At 39.5% G+C, this 21,195-nt stretch overlaps 1 pseudogene; it reads right to left on the bottom strand.

Annotated features, from left to right (window-relative positions):
- Positions 1-1,414: 1,414 nt before the first annotated feature.
- On the bottom strand, positions 1,415-19,370 carry LOC140471386 (Ig heavy chain C region, membrane-bound form-like; annotated as a pseudogene).
- Positions 19,371-21,195: the final 1,825 nt, after the last annotated feature.

Here is a 21,195-nt window from a genome sequence, read left to right as displayed (position 1 = left end):
TTATGGAATGAGCTGCCAGAGGAAGTGGTGAAGGTTGGTACAATCTTCATATATCATATATCATATCATATATCACTTTTCTCCCTCCTGATTTCTCTTTTTAAAAATGTCCCTACAACTTTTATATTCTTCAAGAAATTCACTTCATCTCATTTGTCTATATCTAATATACAACTCATTTTTATTGTTAACCAGAACATTAGCATCTTTATTTCTCCATTGTTCCCTCGTGTTCCCAGCCTTACCTTCACTCTAACGGGAATGCAATGCTGCTGAAGTTTCGTTACCTCACTTATGGAAACCTCACACTTGTTGGCTCTCCCTTTACCTGCAAACAGTTTACTATAATTTACTCTTGGAATTTTTGTTTCATACTATCAAAGTTTCCCCGAATCCAATGAGGAACGTTAACTTTTATACATGACCTATCCTTACCATAAGTATTTTCGAACTCATTGAATTATAGTCACTGGCGCCAAACTGCTCCGCTGCAATCACTTCAATCACTTGCCCCGCTTGATATCACAAGGCAAGGTGAAGATTTTTTTCTCTGTTGTGGTTGCATCTACATATTAATTAAGAAACTTTTTTTGAGCACATGTACCAAATTCCTTACCATCCAAGTCCTTAACATTATGGCTGTCCCAGGTTATGTTTGGAAGGTTAACATTCACTATGATGACAACTCCATTATTCTTATATATAAATGAGATCTCTTTACATTTTTGTTCTTCAATTTCACTCTGACAACTGGAGGGACTATTACAATCGCATCGCCTTCTTATTTCGGACTTCCATTTATTTAGCTTTACTGGACCACCCCTCAGAAATATCCTCTCTTAGTTCAGCATTGCTAAACTAAGGTGTCCTGACATTGGGAGTACTTTTTGTTTTTAAACAGATTCAACTTTCTAATTCCATTGTCTGCCTCTTATACGTTTCTGTGGAGCAATGTTCCTGATTTTCATTATTACATGACCCGTGGGCGTGACGATTTGTGCTTAAGAGGAAATGGTGTCTAATCATTCTGCCTCTGGAGAATTCTAGAAGACAGACAGTGTGAACGATGCATTTATATTAGTGGTCCACTTGATGGTGCAGCATTAACCTTCTGACTGAATGAAACATAACTGGACAGATCAAGTGAAAAGTGTTTTTGGGAAGGGAGTGGGACGTGTAAACTTGGGAAAATATATTATTACTTATTGGCCTTGAAAAAAGAATCAAGCAAACTCAAAGTTAGTGCATTTCATTCAAGATTTATTAACCACTTCAGAAGCATTTTTATCGAAACGCTTATGTTAATGTTAATAGAAGTGAATATATTGACTGGATGCTACATTGAGACGAGGTTGCATGCACTATGAGCCGTGAATTTTATGTACATCTGTAACAATCGCCAGAAAGAGCTCAACATATGAGGGAAGCAACCATTCTGAATAAGGAACAAGTAAAAAAAAAACAAATTGAATTGGGAAGCTATAAATTATTCCAACTATAATAACCTCAAAGATATCAAAGTGAAAACGAAAGGCCATCAATATTTATCTTAGTTACACACTGACAAACTTAAGTGATCTCACTGTTCGAGTCAGCAACAGGACAGATTGTAGATTGGGAATTCAGAAGACTTGATAAGCAGATGAGGAAAATCTACGGTGTCCACAACTCATTCACTTAACCTGGAAAAGACAGATAAAGTCATGATGCAGATGTTTATGATCCGATGCATTCAGGTTCTCAGTTGCATTCAATGGCACATTTTGATATTTCACAAGACATCTTTGGCTCCTTGCTGTGTGAAATATTTGATTATTCTCACCTTCACCAGAGTGACGGCAGCACTGTAGAAAATACTCAGGAAGAACAGGGTGATGAATGTGGACGCAGTTGCCCTGATGTTGCCATTATCATCTTCATTGTCTTCATTCCAAGTGCGATCTATTGAATCTATGAATATAAAACCGAGAAAACGTATTCAGATTGTGTATTTATCCTGACTGATCTATCTGCACCTTAGTATTGTAATTAGAGACTGCTACATCTTCTTTAGGCAGTCAGGTGTTTCTCAGGTTTGACTCTCTATCTGCATGTATTAATGCATGACTGACTCTCATCAAGAAATTACGAAAACTAACTGCACAATTTTCCTTACTGTCCGTGCTGGAAAACTTCGAATTACTTTGCCTTTTAATCTATTATTGAAGAATATTATCATTTGAGGAATACTTACAGAGAACAAATATTTTAATTTTATCGTTATATTTTAAATATGGGCTGTGACCGCAGTTTAGTTCAATATTTTGTCCATCACTGGATGAAGGTTCAAATATGGTTCTCATCTTCATGATATATTGGTGATCAATTGTTTGGTAAGTCACGAATATAAATTTCATCCACAGTAAAAACATCGCTTCATATTTTTGTTTGTACGATCTGCATATTTAGGAATAAGTTTTTGTCCATGTCTCTCTTAATTTATTTTTTCTGCTGCTTGATGTGTATATTTTTCCTTGTGTTTGTGGATGTGGTAATGCGTGTCTCTTAGATTACACCTGCCCATTTTGGAGTGTGTGCATGAATAAACATACTCATATTCTTTACTGATGATGTGCTCACGTGCTTGTTGTATGTAAATCTTGTTCCCTTCACAATGCGTAAGCATCATCATGCTAAAATGGCACTTCTTTGACGCCTATGTCTATCATTTAATGTCCTTGTCTGGTTTTCGTCAGTGCCATCCTACCAATAGACTGCAGGATCTGTCCATTTCAGGTCCTACCTACATTCGGTTATTTTCATGTTTGTGCTCAATATATGTGAGCATGCAACGTCATGTTTGGTGGATGTTTATCTTTGCGTGATGATCTCTGTTTGTGTGGCAATCTATCCTAAACCATTGCCGGATGTGTTTGTTTGTGTTATTATGTGTGGATGTTTGCTGACGCTTGTACCATTCTCCTTGTTTAATAAACACCCCATTACTTGCGCGTCTGCACGTGAGACTCTGAATTTATGTGCGTGTGTGACCATATATAAGTGCTGATCAAAGTGGTTTAAAAATAAATTAAGCTGCCTCTGCAATCATATGTTTGTCATTATGAAAATTAAAAAATAATAATATTAATGTCTAACCCTGTGCTCATATGTGCCTGTGTGAGTTTACATGTGGGAGAACATTTTTCAGATGTTGCATCTTTGTGCGTATGAATGTATGTCGGTCAGCATTATGCTGCATGAATAGAAATGCAGTCATGTCCATTTGTGTATTAATTTGCGTCGATGCTTTTCGTGATTATGTGTGGATATCCTTGTTCACTTGTGCACGTGCTATTCTTTCTGTGTACGTGCGTTTTTGTGGGAGTTGAGATGAGAGTTCAAGCACTATTTGCATGTGTGGCTCTGTGTATATAAGAGTGTTGGCTGTTCATCTGTGTGCACGTTTATGTGTGTGCATAAGCATGTGTCTTTAGGTGAGAGCCTGTGTATGTGTTTTTACACGTGTATTTGTGAGCATTTCTCTGTAATTGCTTCAGCTCTGAAACTAGACTGTAATTTGTATTATTGTTCCAGTTTTTATGGATTGTCAACATTTATATCTGACCCTGATGTTGTCAGGAACATTTCTGATCGTCGTGGAGAGATAGATGCTTTAGAACATAGAACAATACAGCGCAGAACAGGCCATTCGGCCCTCGATGTGAGCAACTCTTTTGTTACAGCGAAAGAATTTCTGTCTCTGAGACAAGAGACCTGAGATCAAAACCCCACTACTCCAGATATGCAGAATTGCCTTTCTGAACATGCTGATTACAAAATATCTACAAATGTTCTGTACTTGTAGCAAAATGATGTCAGATGTTCGAATACCAGAATTTATCCCATTTGCTCCAGAAAACTGAGACAAAACTATGCGCCTCAAACTGGGATGATGTAAATACCAGTTTTGGATTAAGGGGAGTCAATGTTAACAAACGATTAATAGGGTCAATCGAATTGTGCAGACACAAAGGTATTATTTTGCATGGAAACATGGAATCTTCGAACACTATACAAGAAGCTGACTGTTACTGTCAGCAACTGGGTTGCATTACAGAGGACTTCGATCTTGAAATCTCTGCAGAGTGAGTAAGAGTACAGACCTTTAAAAATTCCCCTCTCCCCCTACCTGAGCTCAACAACAATAACCTTCATTTCGGGTCTCTTTGGTGTTGAAATAAAGATTCATTCTGTCAACCACTGCACTGGTACAAGATTCCTCGTTCCACAGAAACAAGTGTCATATTCAACTTACTCTGCACTGTTTGCGATTGGCATTTTCCAATCAAAACTAATTCCAAATGTCTCTTAAGATTGCGATCCCATTTGTTGCATGGTGGCAGTTTAAAGCCGACATGAATTTTGTGAGAATGTGCAATCGGGGAATCAGGAAAACAAAGTTCAAAATCCGTGGTCTTTACTTGAGAGAAATTGGGCATTTTAAGATTTCGTTTTAATGGAATTTAAGATGGATAAGGTTCTTTGCAGAATCTGGTATTGAGTGAGCTTTAGTCTGCCTCCGATCCTAAGTTTACCTGTGCAGGGAACATTAACTGCACAAGACACGAGTCCTAGACCTGTTAATAATCCAATTTAACTTTACAGGTGGAATATAAGTAAAAGTGGGAAACACAATTAATTAAACGGTTGTATATTTAAATCACAATTTGAGGAAAAAGCTTTATTACTTTTGTTGAATTATTAAAAACAACTTTGAGTTTTTTTTATTGACATGAATTAACCGTATCCATCAGTGCAAGTGAAATGTTCACAAAACTCGGTTTACCGCTGGATTTATCGACTGTTCTGTTGATGATCTTCAATGGAATCGCTTCATGTCCCACCACACAGGAGTAAGAAGCACTGCTGGCCCACTCCTCTGCTGTAATGGATAACAGGCTGTACATGAAGAAGGAGGTATTCTCGCTGTCCGACATCACCTCAGTGTTCTTGTAGTTACTGGGATTCACCGGCTTGTCATTGTTTGTCCACTTGACGAAGATCTCTCGGGGGTAGAAGCCTCTCACTAAACAGGTGAGGGAGAGAAACCTCTGAGCAGAAACATCTTCTGTTGGTGGCAGTTGGATTGACACTGATGGCTCCAGTAGCTTTTCTCCTGCAGAATATTTGAAACAAATATAAATCAACTATAAAAATCCAGAATCAATATTGCATTTAACTACATATTAAAATATGCCAGTTTTGTTTTTTTTTTAAATTTGGGCTTTATACGCTCTCATTTTCTAAACCAGCAGAATGATATCCATTCTATTCATTAAGATAAAAAGAGTTTAATTCGAAAGTCGACTCCATGTTTCTAACCCACAACTAACACATCCTGTACATTTGTCATTGCTGATGTTAAAAATACAAATCTGGTTTCTTCCCACTTTATTTGACTTATAATCATAAAAGATCAATCTTTGGTCCATTTTGTTCTCAGTCAGATATTTAGCTATCCTGCCATCAGACACATCTTTCATGCTCCCAACGTTATGTGGAGCCAATCTAAGCATGCCATGTATGTAACTGGATCGAGATTACACGTGGAATACTTTGTTCTTTCCTCTCACCACTCACCATTTCCCTTGCGGATGGAGTCTCTCAGAGGTGTCGGGAGGTATGGATGGTTCACCACACATTCGACACTAACGTGACTCAGCCAGGTTTCGGTAGAAATGCTCAATTTGCTGATCACGCTGTCGGGATCTTCTCCAGGCTGGTTAACAATCTCTGATTTCAGAGTCTTCTTTTCTTGTATCCAGGTGACATTGACTCCAGAAGGAGGATTGGACACAACACAGGTTAATGTCACCGTCGCCTCCAGTAAGACCTGTTCTACTGGTGGTGGTAGGATTTTAACTGTGTAATCGTGGCACTCATTAACTCCTATGAAACAGAAATCAAATCAATGAAAAATGCCTCTTTAGAATCAAAACACCGAGCCTTCAGGCTACTCCCACATGAAGTGAAGAAACCACCTTTGACATGGCAGCTTCCAAACATTGCTGAAATGTTGGTTCCTGTTGTTTATATATTTTGATTTGTGAAAACATTTGTTATTATCGATAACATGTCCCGTGTAATTATTCATAAAGAACACTGCCTTTGTAACAAGTGAAACCTGTGAAAAAGTAAAATCAAAGATACCACGGTGTAACACATGGAATTACCTTTCTTCTAGAGTTCTTCTCTCACTTACGACCATCCATTGATACTTGTGTCAAGAGTAATCTGAATATAACGACTTCATTTCTATGTTCATGAAATTTACTTGCAAATGCTGCTGGGCATTCTGAATGCCAAATTATACCCCTAGTTTTGGGCAAACTGTAATCAATCATAATTATTGTCTTTGTTCTCGTGCATTTGCAGAGGATATAAGGTGTTACAGGGGCAGTGATCAGTCACAGAAATTCTATTCAACATGTTTAACGTTATTGAAAATAATTGACATTATTGGTGTGAGATCATTCTCTAAAATATACCATGAGATATTATTACTCATGTCAAATTTGGAATAGATCTAAAAGCAAAACAGTGAATTTCTTAGTAGAACAAATACTGAACAAATTCGAGTGTCTTCAATTATTCTAACAACTTGATGGAATTTTGCGCGAGTATTATTCAGACTTCCACTGCTCACTGCATGAACATTTCCATCCTCACCCTGGGCTCAGTCAGCCTTGATTCAAATTCCTAATCGTTCATCCCTACTATAGCCTTACCACGAGAATGTATTCTCCTGCCACATCCACTAATTGCGGAGAGTATCTTAAAGAGGCTCAAATAGGTCATGTTTATCCAGATTAATCAAATATGATACCAACTTGGTCCGCCGCCTGGTCCCATAAATGAGGTTGAAGAGCTCAGTACCAGATAAAATCTATTACGTACAATGCCCAAGGACAACAGGCCATTCCTGAGCTGGAAATGAAGCATTGAACACATTTTGATTTATTTTGAAAGAAGGGTCGCTGCATGTTTTACCATGTCATTTTGAGACCACATGATAGTAAGATAAAGGTGCAGAATTAGGCAGTTCGGCCAATCTAGTCTGCCCTGCCATTCGATCATGGCTGGTATGTTTTTCTACCCCATTCTCCAGCCTTCTCCATGTACTAACCGATCTATCGCCACCTTAAGTACAGTCACTGACTTGGCCTCCATAACCCTCTGCAGCAATGAATTCCACACATGCACCCCCCCCACTGGCTGTAGACATTTTTCCCCATCTCAGTTCCAAATGGTGCACCCTTTGACTCTGAGGATATGCCCTCATGTCCTACTCTGGCCTTCTGGCCAAAACATTTATTCCACGTTCACCCAATCTCGGACTCTCAGCATGTTCTAAGTTTCAAAGAAAAACCTCTCTGACCCTGCTCCCCGGCTCCCACAAGACACGCACCCCTCCCCCACCACCAACCCCTTTATCCTTAAGCAAGTCACCAGGCATGGATTCGGCACTCTGCCTCTCCAAGTGTGGTCAGCCAACAAACTACTTTAAAAAAAGACTGTTAATCCAGCTCACTGTCTATATGTCTTCAATATAGAGGGAAACATGCTTTTCTGATTTGACATAATGTTAAATTATGAGCAATGCTAATGTAACACTCAAACTGAAATACATGACACGTTTGTGAATAGGATGCTCTACACCTTCGTGCTGTTCACTAAATTTGATAAATGTGTGTATCTGATTGACATCGGAGTTCAAAATGATTTATAGTTCTATCGTCTGTATGTCTTACCCTGGGGTGTGGTGATGTTTTGACTTTGAGTGTTCTCTCCATGAGTGACCTGGCAGGTATACACTGCGCTGTTGAACCATTCACTATAAGGGACTGTCAGCCGACTCATCACCGAGAAGTTCCCATCCGCCTCACACACAGGAGACGTGGAGACACCAGAATCCACGGATTGGCCATTTTTCAACCATGTCACGGAGATTTCCTTCGGATGGAAATCAATGATTGAACACACGATGGTTGCAAACTTGCTGCTTGCGATTTCTTCACTGGGACTCACGGTGAGAAGAAGAGTTGGCTCGAGAAATGGGCCTTTATGAAAAACAATGCATAAATTATCCGACAAATTTGATAACAAATACATTCAGTTCTATTATAACAAATTCTATTATGGCCAATAGATAATAACCTTAACATTACAAGTATCATAATTATGCAGAGTGCTATAGAAGCTGAAATCAACACAGTACAATTAGCAGGACAATGTAATGATAAAAATTAGAGGTCACAGCAAGGAAGTCAAGAAGGTCAGTTTGATCAGAGGGTGAGATAGTAAGGTTGAATGGTATTCATTTCAATGAAAGGAGTATGATAAACAAGGCAGATGAGTTAACGGCATGAAGGAGGAAGTGTGCACTTGATGTCATGGAGACAAGTTGAGAAAGGGGCAGGAGTGGCTGTTCAATATTCCAAATATAATGCCTTCAAGCGAGACAGGGAAAGATGTCGAAGGGCGGTAAAAATTGTTGATGTTCACCAGTGTGAGGGAATATGTGGGTATAGAAAACATGGAGAAGTATGATGTTTTTTCAGGAATTAGGATAGATGATGTGATGTGCTGTCTTGCTGGATGAAAAATAGTTATATTTCCAGGGCAGATAAAATGTATGCCAGACAAAGGATGAAATATTGGTCGCTGGCAATAATTTATAATTCCTGGCCACAGGGGATATGGCAAAACTGCCAGTGTGGTATTGCTATGCTGGACGGATGAAGGGACAAACAATGAAACCACAGGCTCGGCTCAAGTTAGACTCAGTAGTAGGGAAGACATGGACAGGGGAATTAATCTTCATCTGGAAGATTAATCAACAATTCTCAGCACGATTTTATTGACGAGAAGTCATGTCTGAGCAATTTGATGGTAGTTTTCAAAGAAATAAGTCGATATCCTGATGATAGTAAAGATCAGAGCCAGTTGATGTCAAGTCAATTTGACGAATTGAATCCTCAGGTAGCTGAGTGGCGGAGTGCAGAGGATAATGGCCGTAGGATGTTTGTGTGGCTGGAAGTATATGTCTAGTGGTGTTCTGCAGGATTCAGTGTTGATTTATTGATGTCTCTATTATGAAAAAGTGATTTAGAATATACTGCAGGAGATTTGGCTAGTAGGTTCACAGCTGAAGCAAAAATTGCCGTGTTGGCAGGGAGTGACCATGATACCTTTAGATTGCAGCGAGACACAGAAGGATTGGCCACTTGTGCTGAAAAATGGCAAATTAAAATCATTCTGGATAAGTGTAAGGTGATGCAGTTGGTCAGGAGAAACTAAGAGGTATTATGTTTTGAATGGTGGAACTCTGAAAAGGATTGCATGCCCATCGATCCCTTATAGTAATGTGGCAGGTGGATAAAAAGGCTAAGATGTGTGAACGGTATTTGCTTTTATGAGCCAAGACTATTATATTATGTGTTGGGAGATGATATTGGAAATTAATAAAATACTGGTTAAGCCAGACATGAAGCATCATGTGTAGTATAGGACTGCATGTAACGGAAGGAATGTGATTAGACAGAAGGCAGCATTGTTGAGATATTCCAGGATGTTTCCTGGACTGGAAGTTTTTAATTATGAAATGTGATTCACCAAACTGGGGTTTTCCATGGAACAGAGAAGATTGAGAGAGAAGATGATTGTGATGTCTGGAATTATGGTAGACATACACAGAGTAAACAGAACAAAACCTTTCCCCTTCATGGATGGAGCAATGTCTCAAGGGCATAGGGTTAGGGTAAGGACAGGAGGATATCGGGGAAAACAAAATCTCACACAGGGTGTGATTCCGTAGCTCAGTGCCAGTAAGTCATGTCGAGTCTGAGCCCCGCATAATATGTGAGAAATATTTAGATGGATATAAGAAATGTCAAGTCACACAAAGCAATGGATCAATTGTGGACATATTGAACTGGAATTGTTTGGGGGCTGTAATTGATTGGCTTGGACTGGATGGGCCGAATGACCTTTTCCTGTGCTGTACATCTCTATGGCTATGTCAAATGTATTATAACTAATGTCCTATTCATGTTAACCACAGATGTGCTGTTCGCCTCAGTTCCCACAAGACTTACATGGCATTCCAGTGTTCTGCTTTGACCCGCTGTGTTGAACCTCACAGGAGATTTTTCTGCAATCCGCTTCTGACTCAGGCAGGGTTAACTGGCTGCTCAGGGTGTCAGTTCCCTTCTTGTTTCTCACGGATGGATAAGTCTTCAATCCAGTCGTGATTGGCTTCCCACCTTTCTTCCAGGTCACCTTGGTAACGTCAGGGGAATAGTCCATGGCCAAACAACCAAAGATCACAGAACCGTCGGCATTGTGTTGCTGACAGGAGGAGACCAGTCCATAAAGTGTGGGGGGAGATGCAGTCTCTAGGATAGAATGAACAATTGAGCAAGTTACTTTCTGTTAATTCGACCTTATTGGTTACCCAAATGTTTCCTCAGCTGTAAATGTATGTCAGTGTGTTCCTGCTAAAATCTTCAGCATACCTTGAGTTTATTTTTGTTTCCCATCAGTCGTTGATCATGATCTATTGGTTGCCTCTTCAGAAACATGCCCTCGACCTTGACCATTACTATATAAAACTTAGAAATAAGAACACCCTGATCCCACGAAAAGTAACTGTTAGAAAATCTCACCAACGAACACTTTCATTGGATTGCAGGTGACGAGCAGAGTCGTTTCACAAAATGCAAACCAAGAAAACGTGGAAGTTGGAATTGGAAATAAAAACCGAAGTTGCAGGAGAAACCCAACAACTGGCAGCATCTGTGGAGAGAAACCAGAGTGAACGTTTCGACTCCAGTATCCCTTCCTCGCTTATCAATGTCAGTCAGAATCTACTCTCTGTAAAGAAGGCAGTTGCAGGGCACTGGGACTGAGAGAATGCCTGTCACAGCTGATATCATGCGAATTATCTGGAAGCTCAATGATAGACTTGGCAATTATCTGAATTCTGGAGACTTCTGAAATATAGAGGACCATTAAGGTTCAGAGACTTTGGAATGTGACAGCGAGCTGAACTGAGTATTTATGTGAATATGATTCGAGAAATGAACAAGGACTCTTTTACTTCAATAACCAACAAACTTACAAGCAGTTCATGGTAAAACTCTAACCTCTCAGACTAACCACCGCTCTGACTCACTTACCAACCTCAATTTCCACTCACATTGACAGCCCCAACACTGTTACACGCTCATTCACCCTCGGAACACATGACCCTCATCTCAAGAGATAACACACATTCAAGGCAATCCATATTCCAGACAAGAATGTAATCTCGATTCCTTTCACTCAATTCCACTCCTGCGACACTGCACCTGGTCCTTGGTGAATCTAGTCCTGACACCCGACTTTACAAAACCCCTGACAGGATATCCCTACCCAGATATGAACTCAGACCTTCACTGATCTCTCATCATACCCAAGTCAACCTGTGCACATTGCATCCCAGCTCTGTTCCCATCTGCCCTTCGCCACACTCCGAGCTTTGCATTTTGACATCATATCCACGTGTCACATCAGTACAATGACCTTCTGTCGCCGAAAGAGCCCAGCACTCTGCTAAGGCGAACAACTGAACTTCCTGACACCCTGCCCACCTCTCAACTAACCAGCCCAGCAACCTGCCCACCTCTCGATTAACCAGTCTGACACCCTGCCCACCTCTCAACTAACCAGTCCGACACCCTGCCCACCTCTCAACTAACCAGTCCGACACACTGCCCAGCTCTCGATTAACCAGTCTGACACTCTGCCAACCTCTCAACTAACCAGTCTGACGTCTTGCCAATGTCTGAACTAACCAGTCTGACATCCTGTTTACCACTCAACTAACCATCCTGACCCCCTCCCCACCTCACAACTGACCAGCCCTGCACCCTGTTGACCTCTCAACTAGTTGGCCTGGCACTCTGCCCACCTCCAAATTTCAAGCCCTGCACCCTCCTCAGCTCTCAACTAACCAGCCCTGCAGCCTGCTGGCCACTCAATTAACCATCTTGGCACCAGGGAGACACCCTGCATTGCTGCTCAAAGGACCTACCAAGCACAATGCGACCAAGTTATTTCCTTGTGACCATTATGATTTTCTTTGATGCCACCCTGCCAGACTAGGTGCATGCAAGCTTCCCCAGCAACCACCCAACACCTCACGGCCTATCAGCTCAAAATCTACCACATCACCAACCTACCTCCTCACTAGATCACCAGCTTCCAACTTTCAGCCGACTCCATCATAATGTCATAGATTCAGAGAGTCACACAACACAGAAACAGGCCGTTCGGCCCAGCTCGTCCATGACAACCAGGGTTCCCAAATTAAGCAAATTCCATTAGCCTGCATTTGGCCCTTATCAATCCAGATCTATTCACTTCCTGTACCTGTCCAAATGTCTTGGAAATCTTGTAACTAGATCTGCATTTGCCACTTCCTCTGGCAGTTGATTCCAATGTCTGGTACAGTTGCAACACAAACTCCCAACCTTTATACTCAATACTCTGTGCAATGAGAAAACATTTTACAAAAACATTCTTCAACACGCCAACGACTTGAGACACCACTTTCAACAATATATGAATCTGATCCCTCAAGTCCCTACGTTTGACAAAGCTACCCATTGCCATATCATAACTCTGTACGAATCTATGTATCTGAATCCCCAGGTGCTTCTGTTCGACATCACGACCCAGTGCACTACCATTCACTTTAGGTTGTTTCCTGATTTCTGTTCCCAAAATGCAATGAGTCATATTCAGTTGAAACTGATCTCTATCTGCCCATCCTCTGCCCATTGGCCCAGCTGATCATGATCTCGTTGTTCTTTTAGATAACTTTTATTGTTAATTATAGAAACAATTTTGCTGTTATATGAAAACTTAACAACCATGCCCCATTCAATTTTTCACAATTTTCATCCAATGTTGTACACGGTTCAACTTTCCCCCCCCCACATATCTATTGTTTCCTTCAACGCTTGAAAATACTATCACCTTCTTGAAATCATTTGATGTTTTGACCTCAAACCCTTTCTGTGACAGAGCAATCCAATGGTTAATTCTTTAGTTGAACAGTACAATAAAGGGTTCAATCTTATCGTGTGTGGGTCAGACTGTTGACTGTTCCTCCAAACATTACTACATTTTGACTTGCAATTCTTTCATTGCCCCTTTACTCTTTCTGGATCACAGCCATGGAACTCACTTCCTGACAGAGCTGTGAAAATGTTAATACCACAGAAATGTCAGACAGTCAAGGAGGCCAAAGTCGACTGATCTCTCAAGGAGATGCAAAATTCCTAACATTTCCACGCCTATCTACCGATGCAAATAACTACTAGAAAAAATGAAGATTATTCTGGCGCTTGCGTGTCCACACAAAGATGACGTGCTCAATAGTTTCGTTGTGTGTCGTTTGATTGTATTTCCAGTGAACCACTTCTTAATCATTTCATGGGCAAGAAAATTTCCTCATTTTTAGCACGGTAATCATACAGTATACTTCCTTGGAATAAAGAAATATAATGTTAAATTAAAGGGACCTGACGATTGGGATGATTGAGTTGGAAATTGTCAGAAATTTCAAACTTATTTTCACGAGCAATTAATTACATCCTTATTGTGTCACATTACATACATACACAAATGCCTTTCAGAAATGGTGTCTCCCTCTGTTATGTGCAGTTGAATCATTAAATCTGGGATAGTTATTGCTTGTTAATCAGATGTGTTAAAGAGTTTTAGTCAAAGGTTAGCTCGCAAATGTACCATGTTTTAAGTAAGTGGTGGAATAGCTCAAGGGGCTAAGTGTTTTACTCCTGATCATCCCTTCCTATCATTGTGTCATTAATTCAGCTAGCAAAGGTGCTGAACACTATTTACTAAAATATTTCAACGAATTAATTGTTGAAAATATTCTTTAAATATTCCTGTTGATTATTTGGAACAGGAGCATCGACATTCTCTATTTGAGTGATCAGAATAACTCCCGCCTACGTACACTCCAAAGATGCGAAGGGAGGTGAATTGGCCATGCTGAATTGCACGTGGTGTTCAGGAATATGTAATTTAGATGTGTTCATTAGCGTTAAATGTATGGTCTATAAGGTAGGTGACTGTGTCTGGGTGTGTTACTCTTCAAAGGGTAGATATGGACTTGTTGGGGCAAATGGCCTGTTTCCACACTGTAGAGATTCTATAATTCTATACAGCAGCCATTGCCCTCTGGAACAGGTTGTTACTTCATCATACAGCTTCTCCTGAAATTATGGCTCTACGCGAGATCACTCACCTTCAATGATGACCTGGTATTAAATATTTCTGAAAATTCACAATTTGATGAAATATATTTTCTCTCTGAACAACTTGTTTCATACAAAGGAATTATTTTTTAATTGAAACAACAAACTTTGAATGCTACAAATCCGAAATAAAAACAGAATTCTGTGAAGAAAAGCGGCAGGTCGGGCAGTTCCTGTGCAGAGAAAGGAAGCTTATCATTTCAATTGCAGTGATCATTCTGCAGCAAATTGTTTTCGTATTTTCTCGAACGAGAACTCATACCTATTGAGTTAGACGGTGATTAAGTTTACCTGACTTCTGTTGGAAAAGCATTATAAGAAGATGTACTGGATGATCTGAGATATCAGTTGAAGACTACTTGAAAAGCTACCACCAAAGTGTTGGATTCAACCAAAATCCCACCAGACTGAACAGTAAAATTCACTCACAGTAATGGTTTGATACAAACCAAAACTGCTCCGACTTAATTTCATCAAATATGCTTTGGGAATAATTAATTTTGGTTAGTTATAAATGGTATTGATAGAACAGCAAGTCAAAATCCCGGATTTCTATGAGGAGTTACACTATTAACCCAGCTCACAATTCCCAAAGGCCTGTGATCAAATATTGATTTGAAAAAGGCTCCAAACCGCCAACCTACTGTCTAATACCTGAGGCCCAAGACTGGACAGCGATTAAATCGATTTCACAGTCCTCTGTGAGTGGCATTCCAACAGTACTCAAAGAACTCAATGGTTTTTCCCCTGAAATAACCGGATAAGACATCGTATTACATTCCTCTCTAACAGGTTGTAAATGTACACAAACCACCTGTCTCAGAGTCAGAGACACTACCATTACATTATAACAGATCCGAACACAATCTCTGACAACACAGACCACCGGTTTGAGAGTGCACAAATTTGTTAATAATTAACCAAGGATTTCAGCAACCAGGGATTGTTACAAAATGCTTACATGATGAAAGTAGCATTTGAAAAATTATCCAAGAATGCTTTGATAGCAATTCCGAATTGTTCAAGCTCTATGGGAACTGTAGAGAAATAAAACTAGGTTTTGCGTTGCCATAAATTTAAATTTAACTGGCTTTCAACTGAGAACGCCCTTCCTCTTAACCCTTTGTATGTTGCTGCACCAGATGGTCTGCTAAGGCTGAAATGGATTAGAATCTTTGGAAGTGTAACATCACCTTTGTCAGTAACATTACATGCTGACAATGAGTTCTTAATAATTTGATTCCACATTGTGCCACTAAATGTGTCACTGACAAGAGAGGCACAAAGAAAATGTGCAGCATATTTCCCTCTGTCTCACTGAATGATATATCCTTCATTGCTCACAACTGACTTCAGGGGTCTACAATTTGACTTTTGTTACTGATGTGTTTATTCTGATTGTAACAATTCTGTGGTGCCTAATTTCTGGCAGACAAAAGTGGTTTTGAATGCCACATGAAATTGAACTGTCTGAAATTTGTTAATTCTGCAACTGTTGGAACGCATGGACTGGAACATGAAGGGGGTGGCACGGTGGCTCAGTGGTTCGCACTGTTGCCTCACAGTGCCAGGGGATCCTGGTTCAACTCCCACCTCGGGTATCTGTCTGCATGGAGTTTGCACATTCTCCCCGTAGTGTTCGGGGTAAATGTCGGGGAAGGTGTCTGGGTGGTTGCTCAGCGTGGGTTTGGACTTGTTGGGCCGAAGGGAACCTTTTAAATCTCCGATTTTGCATCATTTATTCCCATGGTGAGTCGATGTTGGATTATTTTAATTGAATCGAAATCTAGACTTGGTGACATAATCGACTATCGCAGCTGTTTCCTAATGAATGTCTCTTCAGTTGATATGTGTTGAAAAATGTATCTATTTACTTAAAACACACGGATTGGGAACATCTAAAGCATAGCATGGATTTAATCACTCAGTTAATGTTACATTTTTTAATCCTGTAAACCTAAATTAATCAGATTATAAGAATTAATCATTTCAAGTTAAACTGAAAAGCTGATCAATTCAGTGAAATCAATTTGTTCAGCATCGAAATATTTGGAGCAGAATTTCTTAATCGTCTTTTCCAATGATCTCTTCCAGCCAGGAAACTTGTGTGTCGGGAACAGCGGAATTGAAAGGTAATTCTTGATTAATGATATCACAGTAATGGCATTTTGCTCAATCGTAAGAAAAATAAGAACATTATATTTTTGAAATTATATGTATATTTCTTATGACTTGTAAACTGTTTCAAGACAAACTTTGTGATTTAAGTAGAAAATTGAGTTCTGAGTTTCGAATTTAAGGTTTGGATTAGACCAGTTCTCAATTGTTACTTACAAATAAAACTTGCACCCTAACATGTCTGGTTTCCCGTCATTTCCAAATCCTTTGCGATTTGCCTTTTACTTTAATATTAGGTTTAATGAAAGTTCAACTCCAATGCTGATTGCATGGAATGAGGAAACTGAAGCAGTTCACTATCAACGACCATGTAAATATTTCTAAAGCAATGTAGAAATCAAAGACAGCTTCAAAAATATATTAGCTTAATTTTACCGAAGCACATTCGCTCATCAACTGAACAACGATTACCCAATCACAACACTGAGGATCAATGATGTGTTTGCAGCAAAACTGTCTCTTTGCAAACATTTTCAACAGAACCAAGAATATAATGTAACCTCACAACAAATATCCCAAATTGGAAACCATCAAAACTGCTCACCATCACACAAGCGAATAATTAAATCAAATAGAAATAAAAAGTCAGATCAGCTGCCATGGTTCTGAGATAACTTATTGAACAACGCTTAAAGTTTTAACATTTTCTGCAACAACTCAATTTATTACCAACCCATATAGTATTTCTGATCATGTCAATCTTGTGCAGTGCACAGTAGAGCTGCTGAAGGCATCTATTGATTAATCGCCTTAAGGTCAAAATGAAATTAGTTCAATGGACAAACATTAGAATTGAATGTTATGATAAGTTCATGAAATCTGATGAATTCGGAAGCTTAAGATTTTAGTCCCAAATTTTATTTTGAATGAGGCTACTTCAAACAGACTTTAACTAGTTTAAAATGATAACTGAGACTGTGTATGTAAAAAAAGCTCTAAAAAACGTCGTTTTTTAAAAATTTCTCACACTTCCGTGATTCTGTGTTAAGTTGGTCTTCAGACAGTTACAAACGGATATAGTGATTTCAGTCAATCAGAAAAAATATTGCCCCGCGTTTAACAAACGCAGAAACGATTCAGTACAAAGAACTTCACAGATATTCGTAACTGAGAGTCATCCAGAGAGACAATCCCCTTTGCCGAAAGAAAACACCGATTACTGAAAGCATGAAAACGCAGTTCAATTCCACAAGATGAATCAACTCAATTCAACACCATCAAATAAAGCAAAGCCAGAACCCATACAACTTTTCAACAGAATCAAATAAAACACATTCAGCATCCAATCAAAAGAATGAAATGTGGTGCCACAAGAAGATTCCATGGCAATATCCAACGTGCTTGTCATCAACAAAATTAACAACTCAAACGACAAAATGCAATCATGGTAAGAGCATGATGCACCCGGGGAATATATTCAATAAATTAACATATTTTCACCCTGGTTAGTGATATTTCCAATATCTTTAAGTTCTTATCATTTGTTGTCGATAATAAAACTCACAGATAGTGGGTGTCACTAAACTTTGCTTGTACCTGACTGATTGAGAGAGTTTAGGTGTTTCAAGTAAGTCAGCCACACAGAATGCCCATCTGAGTTTTAAAAAAGATATAAACTGAGCATCTGAATCCGCCACAACGACCTCAGTCATTTTCTGAGACTTAATGTAAGTCTATAATCAGTTTTAACAAAACTCAAACGGAACCAAATCAAGCTCAGCACAGGATCTAAGTTTCATTTAATTCAGGAATTATTCACGTGAATGGAACGTTAGTAAAAAATAAAGTCACTAAGAAAGTTCAAGGTTCTTACCTGAAGTCACCGTCACCATGGTCCCTTTGCCCCAGTAACCACGATGATCACCCCAGTGCAGTGTCACAGTGATTTAGACCCGTACATTTTCTGGAATACACTCTGGGTCTCAATTCTCATGTGAAATGGACATTTAGTGCTGGTAGTCTATAGAATTAACGGCATTGTTTGCAGACCACGATTAGTAGACATTTCCCGAACTGTCAGATATATGAAAGCTAACATTATGTCCAAGCCTTTAATTGGTGGAAGTATCAGCAGTACATACGACATGCCAAAAACATTGTCCCGTGATATCACCCAGTTTGTTAGTTTCAATGGTCTGTTTCCTCTGTAATCGGGTTGTAAAAGGCAGCCCGAGGTGTGTTTCAGATCGCAGTTGGTTGAACTGAATTTAAAACGGGTACTGACCGTCAGTGAACGATGAAATTGGCAAAATGTCCCCTTGAGCTGTTTTTTTGAAAGGGTCCAGCCCTGGTTCCTCTCGCTGTGGTGTGTTGTACAGTAATAGATGGCGGTGTCTTCGATCTTCAGGTTCTCCATGTCCAACGCGAAGATGTTGTTTGAAGTGTCTTTGGACGCAGTAAATCGATTCTTAATCGCTGATACATAGTTACTGCTGGATGAACTTTTGTATTCAAGCAGCCACTCCATCTCCTGTCCGGGAACGTTTCGGACCCAGTGCATCCAGTAATTGGAAAGATCGAAGCCGCTGGTTTTACAGGTCAGTTTCAGGGTGGCTGGGATGGCCACTCTCTGACTCTGGTTGAGTTAAAACAACTTCCGACTGGACACCTTTAAAAATGAAAACAAAAAGAACCCATGAGTATTAATGCTGATACAAAGAAGCCAGAGTCTTTTACATTCCTGAGGCAGACGAACATTGAGACAGTAACAAAGAGAGACATGAACAAAAAAACACTCACATGGTAAAAATGTCAGTAACAAACTGAGAAAAAATCTTGACTTAATCATTCTGATAACTTGTGGAACACGGTTCTGTCAAGAGCTTTCTGAACAAACCAGATCCAGGAGTGTTGAACGAAAGCACAGTGACCCGGATTTATATGATCATTAGAAGGGGCAGGTTTACAGGTTCCGCCTGTTGGTTTCCTGCTGGAGGCTGAGACAGGATCCTCGTATCACCTTGCACAGCCCAAACAGATGTGTTCATATTGACATGAGATTATTCTTAAGCATGGAAATATACACAGCTTGGGATATTGTTTTGCTGATTAGCCTGCGAGGCAGTGTTTTTTGAATGGGAAAGTGAAATTTAACAGCTTGAAGTATTTTTCAGATGAATTTGTCAGATATTTTGTTTCTGTATTTTCACATGCATTCACGAGTAAATAAAACTAAAATTAAAGTCCGAAGGTATTATCAGCCAAATAATTAACTGGCCATACTTTTTTCTGGACACTCCAAGTCTCTGTCACACGACAAAATAATTTGTAAATCATACCAGATGTTTCTAAATTCACTTTGTGCAACTGAATACAGAGCGTGTTCAAAGTGATTATGTTTAGAATATTCAGCTGGAAATTAACTCCCTTTAATTCTACATTCAACCACAAGTCGAAAAAGCTAAAACGAAGTTTAATACCATTGTCAGACAATACAATTACTGACTTTATTTCTGCAACCACCCCAAGTTCCCCTCAAATTACAAAATAAGATATCATTTCTAATTGGTGTTTCTAAATTCAGTTTAGGCAAGTTAATGTCGAGCATGTCTAAAATGAATATGTTAAGAATGCGTGTGTATGTCACTAAAGTGTTTGGGCACGGAGATGAGAAGAACCTCACCATATTACAGAATCTCTCTCCTTGTATCTTTTTTCAACATGCACCGACCACAAGATAGATGTTTGAAAATGTATTGTAAAGGAAAGCTGTGTGCCCGAGAAATAAAAAGTGGATTGACAGTGATACCTAACACTCAGGTAAACCTTTGAAAGAGAATCTAATAAAGTGGAGCAGGCTGGTGGGAAGTTAGAAAGTAATTCTCAACATCGAAACCATTGCAGGTACCTGTTTGGGTACATCAGGAGTGTCTGGCAAGTTACAGAGTATTACATCAATAATTGCCACGGATGTCGGTCATAAACAGCACATTTCTCCGCGCATTGGTAACTGTGACACGGGACTGTCAACGAGTAGAAATCAGCTAAACCTATGCGTTACACTGCACCGGTGCTCCCTAAGTATAAATGGCCCATTCGGTTTTAATGAGATTCATTAATCAGAGAATGGTGCAACAGGTTATGGGAGTTCAAGCCAATTCAAGTTTATCAACTTACTCTGGGAAAATGACAAATGTTAGTGCAATGTGGGAGTTTGGGAGCATTAATGCCATATTCAAGCGCTTTAAAAATCCTCAATACAAACGGTTTACTAACTAGGCTGATCTTCAGCCGGAGTTAATATAAATGTCTGTCATGCAGTCAATTTCCTGTTTTCTGATTGCTCACAATTTGCGTTGTCTTCTGATTGTCTGCGTTGAATGGCCATCCTTGTTAAAGAAGAAATGGCAAGTTGAGTGTGTCCATTTTGGGTAAACGGGAAAATACAGTTTTTTTGGTTAGGTTTTGTTTTATTTGATTCATACTGCCTTTAATCTGCCAGATACAGTCGTTGGCAGCAATTGAGCCGACTGCAGAAATGGTTCTCGAGTTTCCAGTTACATTTACCGGAAGCATCTGGAGTCTCTGCAGTTGATCAAAGATATTTTGTCTCACTGTTGACCACTTGCCAGAAAGCCAACGTCAAACCATAACCACTGCCTCGGCATAAATAAATCTACTCAGCAGCAATGCTACAGAAAATATTAAT

The sequence above is a fragment of the Chiloscyllium punctatum genome, chromosome Y, assembly GCF_047496795.1.
Source record: "Chiloscyllium punctatum isolate Juve2018m chromosome Y, sChiPun1.3, whole genome shotgun sequence".
Classification (NCBI taxonomy): Eukaryota; Metazoa; Chordata; class Chondrichthyes; order Orectolobiformes; family Hemiscylliidae; genus Chiloscyllium; species Chiloscyllium punctatum.
The sequence above is the reverse complement of the archived record's forward strand: the minus strand, read 5'-3'. Positions and strand labels throughout refer to the sequence as shown.